The sequence below is a fragment of the Eucalyptus grandis genome, chromosome 4, assembly GCF_016545825.1.
Source record: "Eucalyptus grandis isolate ANBG69807.140 chromosome 4, ASM1654582v1, whole genome shotgun sequence".
Lineage (NCBI taxonomy): Eukaryota > Viridiplantae > Streptophyta > Magnoliopsida > Myrtales > Myrtaceae > Eucalyptus > Eucalyptus grandis.
In genome coordinates, this window is record NC_052615.1 from 20,100,192 (window position 1) to 20,112,474 (window position 12,283).

The 12,283-nt window shown below is 41.4% G+C and overlaps 1 long non-coding RNA gene across 2 annotated transcripts; it reads right to left on the reverse strand.

Moving 5' to 3' along the window:
- Positions 1-4,768: 4,768 nt before the first annotated feature.
- Positions 4,769-6,034, reverse strand: LOC120292417. 2 transcript variants are annotated; one of them, XR_005550210.1, is made up of 2 exons: positions 5,896-6,034; positions 4,769-5,002 (listed from the first exon to the last, which is right to left on the reverse strand). It is a non-coding gene; the product is annotated as an uncharacterized LOC120292417 (long non-coding RNA). The 2 variants fall into 2 exon arrangements; XR_005550211.1 differs by having other exon boundaries at positions 4,769-5,015.
- Between the last annotated feature and the right edge of the window lie 6,249 nt (positions 6,035-12,283).

The following is a 12,283-nucleotide window of genomic DNA, read 5'->3' on the forward strand; positions in this document are numbered from 1 at the left end:
ACTTGAAAGACTTAAAATTAAGAAAAAGACTCCAATCAGAGGTGGAGTTTGCGATCGATTGAATTCCAGCATTGAAATTCTCATCATCCTCACGGTTTAAGTAATTACGGCCTTCGCCTACCAGAGCGAGTGTAGTTGTGATTTATCAAGATAGCCTCATATGCTACCCCCACAGCTTCATGTAGCAAAAGAGAAATGGAAAATTGTCCAAAAATCATTAACTTATTGTACGACGGCCAATTTAAATATCTTTAAAAAAATTACAAAAATTGTTCACATTGACGTTGGTAAGAAAGACCGAATTGGTAAGAAAGACCGAATTGACAAATAATGAAAATGTATAGGACTAAATTGATAAAATTAAAAAGTTTATAACTAAATTGAATCTTTATAGTATGTTTAAGACATTTTTGATAATTTCTGGGAGAAGTGACACTAAACGATACTAAAAGAAAAAAGAGAATCAGATTATAAATTATTCCCTTAGAATTAATTAGACTTCTTCAATTAATTTATTATACCTTTTGTCTTTTAGCATATTGTATTCGAGATATCTGTCTGCATTTGTGTAAATAAAATAAAATAAAATAATCAAACAATCAATTATTAATTGACCTATGAATTTTAAAAAGGAATGCATGTGGAACCGCATGCAAAAAGGCTTCCTTTTTCTCTTTCCTTTTTTCCCGAATGCTCTGAAGGCCCGAGAATTATAAAGCCCAAGGATGACAGGAGACTTAAAATGAGTTTTGTATATCCATGTCATTTACAAGACAAACTATTTCTTGTATTCTCTGCTGGCTTTGGTGTTTGCCTTGCAATATGTCGGCTCCTCTTTGTATTTTTACTATGCTATCATGTATACAATGGATGTGTTACCATGTCTTTCTCCCGTTATGAAGACGCAAAAGGTAATCTACTTTGCATACTTGACTAATTAAAAGCATCTTCAGTCTTGACTACTGATTTATCTCCCAAAAAAAAAAAAAAAAAAAACCAAATAGAAAAATCTTGACTACTGGCAAAGCTCAGGATCTGGGTTTATAAATATGGGAGTTCCCGTTAAGACCATCTACAGGCTTTATAGTATTGATAGCTAACAAAAAGACAGCATAAAGTCCTTAGGTAAAGCCAACTCGATGTTTTCTGTATGAGCACCACATGAATATCTCTTATAGTTCCTTGATCATAACGTGGATGATTTATTTCAAATTGAAATGATAGAAGTAGATTTAGTTTGGCGCACAAAAGCCGACTTATGATAGTAACTAATTACAATATGATATGTATGTTCATAGTTTTATTAACCTCCTTTTTTCCTTCTTTATTTTTTTGGGGTCACTACTAAACTTTAGAAATCTTAGGAGAGGAAATGGGGTTTGTTTGCTGATTCCACCGGACCACTTTTTCATATTCAGATTTCCTGCATCAAAAAAGCATATCTTATGTTCGTGTCCACAAGCATCGTGGTCCATACCCTAGGGCATTTCCGAGAGAGATTCTTTAGGTCATTGCTAGAGATCTTCCATGTCAAGGCAAATTAAAATTGTTTGTTTTATTATGATTCCTTTTTTTTAGAAGATACTCATGTAAATAAATTTTAAACAGATTATGATACTGAAATATCTGGATATGTTTCCGTCAATTTAAACTTGTAAAGAGCTACTTATGAATATCGTCGAAAGAAATCCAAATTAAAAGGTTTGTGGATGTGGAAGTTACGAATGCTAGGTCAGACCTGAGATAGAGGCGTAAATTAGAGTCAAGTTTTTCATTTGTGTGTCGTTCCATTACACATTAAAAAAACTCAACCTAAATTAACGCCCCCACACCCCCACCCCCTTCCCACACCAACACGGCTCTGTCTCTGTGTGTGTGTGTGTGTGTGTGTGTGTGTGTGTGTGTGTGTGTGTGTGTGTGTGTGTGCGTGTGTGTCTGTAGTGTGCATGTGTGGACTGGGAGGAGAGGGTAAAGGCCGTGATTCGATCGGGAGAGGAGGAAGGGGGTCACACGTTGATACTGCCTCATTGACAAAGATGGGGGCCTGAGCTATGATGGCGAGCATCTCAACAAAACTGGAGAAGCAATTCGGTTTGATGCGGTTGGCCATGTGTTGGCGAATGAAGCCATATTACTATTAAGGGCCTTTGTTGTTTTTTCCATTAATTTTGCTTCTAAGTTAAAAGTGCCTCTGTGCAGAAACGTAGTCTAAATTTGGGTGAAATTTGATAACAAATTTTCTAGTGTGTTCTTTCGATTCAGTTTTTTTATTTATTATTATATTTTGTCTAAGTGAATTGATTACTTGCGCTATTTTTCGGAATTAATGTGTGATTCCTAACACTATGGACGCCATTGCGATCTGACTTTGAGTCCTAGGGCTGGAGAGATGCCTCGGTGGAGACAAATAAATAGTGCCGTGGGAAAATTGAGCCCAGGACCAACCATTCGATGAACCAACTTCGGCGGTCCAAGTTAATGGGATGTCCTGTTTATCCAAAGGCTTCATATTCGAGCGAAAAGAATTTCTAGGAGTTCGACCGGCATAAACAGTACGCTGGTCGCCACAGACGGCGTGGATGTGATGGCCCGTGATTATTGCGACAGACCAAAGATCGACATAGTGGAGCCTGTCATGGAGATCACCACCAAGAATTGTAACTATTACCATTGTCTCAGAGAATTCCATGAATTCCTCGCAAGATTCCTTATTTAATGGATCTTTTAACCCCGAAAGATTTTCTTGCAGCTGTAGATCATCTTTTGGACTGTACGTCGACAAGCAAATCTCTTAGCTTTGTTGTTTGAAGGGAGATGCTCTTTATTTTCGTGGGATCAAGTGCAGGTTGAGCGAAAAATAACAAGTCGATTAGAACATGGCATAGAACGTGAATTCTGTTAAGGTGGCGATTTTCATGGATTGATGATCAAGCTAAACAAGCCAGCATCTTATCGTCCTCGATGACAACAACCAAAAAATGAGCGGCACTTCTTTAATTTCCGTTGATACGGTTGTCGCTGAGCTCAAAAGCAATAAGTCAAGTTTTCGAATTCCCTTTTCAAGAAGGGGATTTGGAGGATCTTGAGCTTGAAGAAAAATCTCAAGGTGAGCATGTCTTCCATGACGATGGAGAAATGATTTTAGAGGATAGCCCCTGCCATGTTGATTTGGATATAGATACAAGATAGATACAAGATTTGGGCAGAGAAATTTTGAAGTGACAGAAAATGGAAAGAAGAACAGAAGAACAAAAATTGATTTAATTATGACAAGCAATTAGAATAATCAATTGACGGATCGATCTCGGTTGGGATCTTTTCTTCAAGCAAGAAATCGTGATTGATGCTACGGATATGGTTCCAAATCCCAATAGGATTTTAGCACATATGCTTTATTAGATGACCCGACATTTCAAAAACTCCAGGTCAGCTTTTTCTTCTAATTAAAGAGAAATGGTGTAGTATCCCTTAAGTGCGGATTTCCATTTTTAATTTATTTTATGAATATAGGATATTGAAGTATGATATCTCCTTTGATTAAGTTGATATAGGATATTCGCGTAGTATATAATATTTGAGTTTATTGCTTCTATCATTTTTATTTTTTAAATGAGTTGATATATATTATTTTTTATTGGAAGATACCATAGGACCTAGTTGTATTTTTTTTTTTTCAGGTTTAGCTAGGCTTTGTTATATTCTCAGTATTTCTCTTTCGGTTACTTTATTTAGTAATAATTTTTAGAGAAAGTGTTGCAACTGTATTAATTTGTTATGTTTTATAGGATCATGCAGTTTACCTCTTTCTAGAAAAAAAAAAAACATAAAGAGATTTCTGTCCGTGAGTCTTTTGCAAGGAAGAATTGAACCATGTTAGTCCAATAAAGTTATTCGAAATGGAATGAGAGTGGGCGATTTGAGGCACATGGACACTTTTTCCTGAAAAGCTTGATCTTTTATTATCGGATGCAGCCTCAAGATTTCCAGGTTTTAAATATGGCCCTGGCATGCTTGAGGAATAAGTAGAAAGGTACAAGAGATTTGCCGCAAGGTTAGAGCCTTTCACAGCCGATTCCGTGCATGTGATGAACGAGTCAGATATTACAGAAGAAAAATGTATTAGTTGAAGATGGTCAAGCTACCATGTTGGATATTGACTTTGGAACCTATCCATTTGTAACATCGTCTAGTCCATCAGCTTTTCACAGTACAGTGGCTTTAGTCTTGTGTCACAGCCCGATAAATTGATGCGTCCCAAAAGCTTCGTGAACAAAGGCCGTAGCCCATCCATGAGGGTTTTCTTGAGTATTTTAAAATATTCATTGGAAATGGGCAATATAATAATTGTACATCAACGTAATAATTAAGGGAGATTTATATTTTACCATTAGATCAAAGAGAAGATCTACGGCTACAAGTAGCTCCATATATATATATATATATGGAGAATTACCAAAAAAGTTATAAACCTATTATAATTATGCAAATTCAATCATAAACTTTTTTTTTGCTAATTTAGTTATAAATCTTTTACAATTATGCCAGTTTAGTCCATCCGACCAAAATTGGCCGGTTGACACTGACATGGATGTCGATTGAGGACTGTCACGCCCTGATCCTCGTACGTGCGCACATCCTTTTACTTGGTCGATTTTAGAATGCGATATCCGAGGACTATGTATCGCCGACCCTTTCTTTTATTAAGCACATGCGGAAGCAGTTATAAATCTCCAGACAATAAAACAATGGGATAGGAAAGCAGACCATATTTTTCATATTGAAATTCACAACCACACTTTCATTAACAGCGTAACTCATAGTATATTTATAATACTATTCACAACGTACTTGTTTCACACCTATCTACGCTAAGACGGTTTACAAAAGGGATGGGATCTCAGTCCACATCCGGGTTATATTCAAGATCCCTCTTTAGATCATCTTTTTCTTCAAAAGTCTTTCTTCCCTTCAGGTTCCTCCTCATCGGCTTCTCCTCAGGGTCCTGAAATGGTTATCTAATAACCAATGAGACCACGTCTCAGCGAGTCCTACCCCCTAAAACTTGATTAGAAAGCCAATACACTATAGGTTGCCTAAACACGGCACGAGTTGGAGGACTTACCTTGGCCTCATATTCCATTTGCATATTAGTACAGTTCAATAGGCATTCAAACAATCACATCCCAATCGAAGCATCGATTAAATCGACTTATTTGATTACATGTCAGTCGAACCCTTTCTAGGTCGTTCATCCTACTCTAAGCAATTTCTTAGATTTAGTGGCTTTACGGTCCCACCCGACCCTCTCGAGATCTAGTGGCTTTACAGTCCCACCCAACCCTCTCAAGATCTAGTGGCTTTACGGTCCCACCCAACCCTCTCAAGATTTAGTGGCTTTACGGTCCCACCCGACCCTCTCAAAATTTAGTGGCTTTACAGTCCCACTCGACCCTCTCAAAATTTAATTTAGGAATAAATCTTAAATTCACTCCTAAATTACTTTAGCACCAAATAAAGCTCAAATAAATAAACGGACTACACCACGACAATCAGCATGAAATTCCAGTCACCGGCCATTCCAGTTGAATTTCCGGAAAAATAAATAAATAAATAATTAATTTCGAAAATTAAATAAATAATTATAAAAAAAATCCAATTTAGGCTCGTAATGCCGAATTGGACACCGAGACAAGCCCGGAAAATTACCGAGACTCGTTCCATAATTAACATGGCATGACTACTTGCTAATGTCTATTTCTAACCACCTAACATGCATCATTAAGTCTCTAATTTAATTGATCTAAACTAATCTAACCACCTAATTGCATTTAATTAAATCTAACCAACCTTAAGTATAATTAGCAAACTAAGAAAGCTTTAGTGAGTAAAACTCACTTGACAAAAGCGGAGATCGAATCACCGCGACGGCGACGCAACGGTGGCTGAAATCGAGCTTTCGACAACACCGGCAGACTTGGACCGGGCCTTAAGCTTGGCCCCAACAAATCTCAGCCCAACTGAGATTTGTTCTTGCTTTGGGTTGGGCCTGCTGAAATTCTTGACTGAATTCACTTGTGCTTCAAATTTCTTTGCTGGAAATTGGGCCTCAAATTTCAGTTGATGGGCTGTTGGACTTAGACTTCGCAGGCTTCATGGTTGAAGAAGAAGGCCCAAAGAAGCTGCTGGTTTTGTTGAAATCAATTCGTGGGCTTCAATGGCCCAACTGCTGGGCTGTTGGACCGAAGACAGAAGCAGCTTCGGTGGCTGAGTTGGGGAAGACGCGGCCACGGATCTGCTTCGTGGAAGACCTCGCGGACGAAGGTAGCTGGCAGGCGTTCTTCTTCGCTAAACGCTGACCAAGCTTGGAGACTTGGACCGAATGATGAAGAGAGCCCACGCAGAAGCAGCTTGGATGCGTGGACGGCGAAGCAGCTGCGGCAGTTTTGTTGGTCTTCGATGGATTGCGGTGTTGGCCGAAGAAGAGGCAGCTGTCGCGCGTTGGCTGAGCAAGGGTCAACGTTGGTGCTTCAAGGGATTTTGGTGGCAACTCCGTGGGGAAAGAAACGCTGGCAGAGACGTGCGGTTTGGTGGGGTGTGGAGCTGGCGTGAGTGGCCGACCAAGGTGGATGCAGCGCCGCTCGGATGCAGCAAGGTGGTCTTCTTCGCTGAAGATTGACCGGAGATGAGGATGAACGAACGCGTGGCAGCCTGCCGGGATCTCGGTGGAGGAGAAGTTGACTGGAGGAGTAGCTTCGTGCGGACGTTGGTAGTTGCGGTTTCGGTGGAGGGAAGACGTGGCCTTTCCTTTGGTGCAAGCTGACCGAAGATTGAAGAAGCTGGGTTCCTTTCTCTCTGTTGGTGCCGGTGTCGCACGAAGGAATCGGGAGAGAGGGGATGGTCGTGGATGGGAGAAGGCAAGAAGATAAAGATGAGGAGCGAGGTGGGGCATTGGCTTGATATTTTGCAAGAATATCCTCCATGAATCACTCTTGGCCAAGTAAAAACACTTGGCCTTCACTAGACCATCCAAATGACCCCCATAACTTCTCAAGTAGTCCAATAATGTTAGGGTGATGGGATGTTACGAATTTCTCAAGGTCTTGCCTCAATTGCTCTTCCATTCTCTCTTGATTTATTTTCAATTGGCCACCATAATTTCAATTGATATATCAATTAACAAATTGATAATTTTCCTCACCCAACTACCCATCCTGCATTTCGATTTTGCGACCGAAAACCATCTCCTGCATTTTATGCACTAAAACAACCCGGCGACGACTTTTTTCCAAAAAGTGTCGGTTGTCAGAAAAATCTTCTGAGACTGAGTCGACACTCCTAGAATTTATTGTGACATGGCTAAAACTTCAATTTTTGAAATCGGATTCGAATTGACGGTTAATTTCACTCCGGCGCGCTTTTAGCATGACCTAGACTACTGGGTAACTTTAAGATATTTTTAAGTGTAAATGACCCGTGATCGATTTTCTTCGAACCACTATGAACCCACTCGACTCATTGGCGACTTCCGATTGTCGTGAAAATCTCGAGAATCCAACTACGGACACAGGGTACCAAAACGACAGTAAAATCGTATAAGTGTCGGTCGACGAGAATTTTTCAATTTAGTGGAGTCACCCACGATCGGTCACATATCTCAGTCGACCGGACCTATCTCTGGTCTTAAATCGATTTTTAACTGTGCCGCAATGGCCTCTAAAGATGAGCACCATCGAGAAGCCGATTCTTGGTCGAACTCTCAAGTCTATTGCCTTAAAATTCCTTAATGGTTTCCCCAGTTAGTCTAGTTATCTCGAGAGTGATCGGCTCTGAGAATAGCCCTATAAACGCGTCAATGAAATGCCCGATTTATTCAGTAAAAGACAGGGTTGAAAATTTGGGATGTCACAACTCTTCCCCTCTTATAAAAATTTCGTCCTCAAAATTTAAACCTTACAAGACTTGATCAAAAAGGTGGAGGTACAATTCTCTCATTGACTCCTCAGTCTCCTATGTTGCTCCTTCTGTACCGTGGTGTTGCCAGACCACTTTGACCAACGGTATGGTCTTTGTACGCAGAACTTGCTCTTTGCGATCGACAATCTGGACCGGTCTTTCGACGTATAACACACGGTCATCCACGTCCAATTCCTCGAAATTGAGCACGTGGGTCGGGTCAGGCTCGTACTTCCTTAACATCGACACGTGAAAGACGTCATGCACTTGTGCCAATCTTGGCGGCAACGCAAGACGATACGCTAAGGTCTCGATTCTCTCAAGAATCTCAAACGGACCTACGTACCTCGGACTCAGTTTGCCTTTCTTACCAAAGAGCGAAGTTCCCCTCATTGGTGACACTTTTAGAAAAACATGATCACCAACTTAGAATTCCAAAGACCTCCGGCGCTTATCTGCGTAACTTTTCTGTTTGCTCTGTGCTGTCTTTAATCTGTCTCTGATCACTACCACGGCATCTACTGACTGCTGAACCAACTCTAGGCCTGTTATCTTTCTTTCCCCAACTTCATCCCAACACACTAGTGTTCTGCATGCTCTACCATACGACGCTTCGAATGGAGCCATCTGAATACTCTGCTGATAACTGTTGTTGTAGGCGAATTCTACCAGATGAAGCTGATCTTCCCAACTTCCTTTGAAGTCTATTACACAAGCTCTCAGCATGTCCTCGAGAGTTTGAATTGTCCTCTCGGACTGGCCATCCGTCTGCGGATGATACGCTGTACTGTACTGGAGCTTTGTACCAAGGGCACTTTGCAAGCTCTTCCAAAAAGCAGCTGTAAACCTCAGGTCTCTGTCTGAGGTTATCGTAACCGGCACTCCATGCATTCGAACCACTTGGCGCACATATAGGTTTGCATGCCTATCAAGACTGAGGTCCTTTCGAACTGCAATGAAGTGAGCCGACTTTGTCAATCTGTCGACTACCACCCAGATCGAATCATTCCCTCTCTGACTCCTTGGTAGTCCAGTCACGAAATCCATCGTGATATGCTCCCATTTCCATTCTGGAATCACGAGAGGTTGCAAAAGTCCTCCCAGCTTGCAATGCTGAGCTTTTACTTGTTGACATATCAAACACTTGGCCACATGTTTGGCGATATCTGCCTTCATACCTGACCATCAATAGTGTTGATGCAGATTCTGATACATCTTAGTGCTTCCAGGATGAATGCTGTAACTGTTACGATGTGCTTCAGATAAAATTTCTTCTCTAAGCTCTACATCGTCAGGTACAACCAATCGTCCTTGGAACCTTAGTGTCCCGTCATCAGAAATCTGAAAATCAGCATTTCTTTTCTCTGCGTCTTCCTAAAGAATTCTCTATACATCTGGGTCTATCGGTTGGAGTTGTTTGATTCTAACCTGGACATCCGGTTCAATTCTGAGGGTGGCAATAAAACTCGAGAGGTGGCCTACCTCAAATTTGAATACTGAATCCCGAGCTCTCTCGATTAAGTTCCACTCCTTAAACAGTATATGAGCCACTGAAGACTTTCGACTTAATGCATTGGCGACCTTGTTCGCCTTTCCTGGGTGATATAAAATATCACAGTCGTAGTCTTTCAGCAGTTCCATCCATCGGCGCTGTCTCATGTTCAACTCCTTCCGAGAGAATAAATACTTGAGACTTTGATGGTCCGTGAAGATCTGAAATTTTTCACCACACAAAAATAATATCTCCAAATCTTCAGGGCAAATATAATGGCTGCGGGCTCTAAGTCATGCGTTGGATAATTTTGTTCATGAGGTCTCAACTGGCGGGAGGCGTATGCAACAACTCTGCCATGTTGCATCAACACGCAACCCAACCCTCTAAAAGACGCATCACTATAGATTTCGAATCCTCCAGGACTAGATGGAATTGTCAGTACCGGTGCAGTAGTTAGCTTTTCCTTTAGCTCTTGGAAACTACGCTCGCACTTGTCTGTCCATATGAACTTCTTGTCTTTCTTCGTGAGCTTAGTTAGAGGCGATGTTAACGCTGAGAAACCTTCTACAAACCGTCTGTAATAACCTGCCAATCCTAGAAAACTTCTGATTTCTGTCACTGATGTCGGTCTCTGCCAATTGATCACGGCTTCTATCTTGCTCGGGTCGACGGAGATTCCTTCTCCGGAAATCACATGACCTAAGAACACAACACGAGTCAACCAAAACTCACATTTGCTAAACTTAGCATACAACTGATGCGTCCTTAAAGTTTGGAGCACTAATCTCAGATGATTCTCATGCTCTTCATCACTTCTCGAATAGACCAAGATATCATCAATGAACACGATCACAAACTGATCTAGATATTCCTTGAATATTCGGTTCATCATATCCATGAAAGAAGCTGGAGCATTTGTCAACCCGAATGGCATTACTGTGAACTCGTAATGACCATACCGAGTACGAAATGCTAACTTAGGAATGTCTTCTTTCCTAATTCTCAAATGATGATATCCCGTCCTCAAATCAATCTTCGAGAATATTGACGCTCCTTGCAACTGATCGAACAAATCATCAATCCTTGGGAGGGGATATTTATTCTTAACAGTTACCTGGTTGAGCTATCTATAATCAATGCACAAACGCAATGAACCATCTTTCTTCTTTATAAACAAACGGCGCTCCCAAGGTGATGCCTTTGGGACGAATAAATCCTTTGTCTAATAATTCCTGCATCTGTACTTTCAATTCTTTCAATTCTGCCAATGCCATTCTGTACGGTGCCTTTGAGATCGGCTTTGTTCCCGATGCTAGTTCAATCACAAATTCAATTTCTCTTTCTGGCAGTAGACTTGGCAATTCCTTTGGAAAGAGATCTAGAAATTCTTGAACTACTGGAATGTCTTCCACTTTCAATTCCTCAACTGTTGTATCCACGACCGTTGCCAGGTAACCTTGACAACCCTCGTCTAACAAACGAGTTGCCTTTGGTGGCGAGATTAAGGAAACCATGGGTCCTCCTCGATTCCCAACAAATTCGAAATTCTTACCCCCTAATGGGTCAAACTGAATCGCTTTGTGATAGCAGTCCATTTTAGCTCTTTGCTTGGTCAGCCAGTCCATGCCAATTATTAAATCAAAGGCATACATGGCTAGGACTAAAAGATCTATTTTCCCCTCTCGCTCACCGATCACTAACTTGCACCCCGAACAACCCAAAGCAGTAATAACTTTATCTTTCAAGGGAGAAGATATGCACATGGCTGACTCCAATAATATAGGACTGACTCCTATCAGCTTCACATACTGTTCAGCAATAAATGAATGGGTTGCTCCCGGATCAAACAAAGCATAAGCAGGTTGGTCGTTGAGTGAAACCATACCTGTTATCACATTAGGCGCAGCTTCCGCCTGACCTTGTGTGATTGCATAAATCATGCCTTGAGCTGGAGGTCTCTGTTGTCCTCCTTGTGGCATGTTCTAAGGGGCATACCCTCCAATCTATCCTCGCGCGGTGGCGGTGGTAGCTGCGGTTGTCTCCTTGGCCTATTGGGACAATGTCTAGCTATGTGGCCTTGTTGGCCACATTCGTAACACGCACCCATCCTAGTTGGACATGGTGCTGACCCATGTTGTCTCCCACAAAGGCGACACGGTCCCATTCTATTAGTCATCGACCTACCAAATCCACCCTTCTTGCTAGGCAGACCTTGGAATCTGTTCCCTGACATCGGCCTCTTCCCTTGCTTGATTGCTTCTCGGTTGACACCAAATCTCGACCCTGACTAGGCAGCTTGATCATTCAATCCTTGTTCTATCATCTGGGCTCGACAGTAAACCTCTCTGTAATCTTTCAAGTCCCATGGTAGCAAAGGTTGTTTCAATTCAATACGAAGACCGCTTTTGAACTTCCGAGCTTTCTCTTCAGGGTCTTCTATCAATTTAAGAGCATACTGTGACAGTTCTGCGAACTTGACCTCATATTGGTCAACTGTCATGCTCCCTTTGGCGGAGACGGTAGAACTCCTCTATCTTTTGTTCCCGAGCAGTACTCGAAAAGTACTAATCATTAAAGGCTCTGAGGAAGGTGTCCCACACTTGAACCACACCTTCCGGGAATACTATATCCTTGGCAGATCTCCACCATATATTAGCGTTACCTTGAAGTTGGTACACAGCTAGTAACACCTTTTCTTCCTCATTGCACATCAGAAGTGCAAATGCCTTTTCCAAATCCTGTACCCACAGAGACGCAGCCTCAAGGTCTCCAATACCCATGAATTTTGGCGAATTCATCTTTAAGAATTGATCCACTAACTAGTGGACCGGCCTC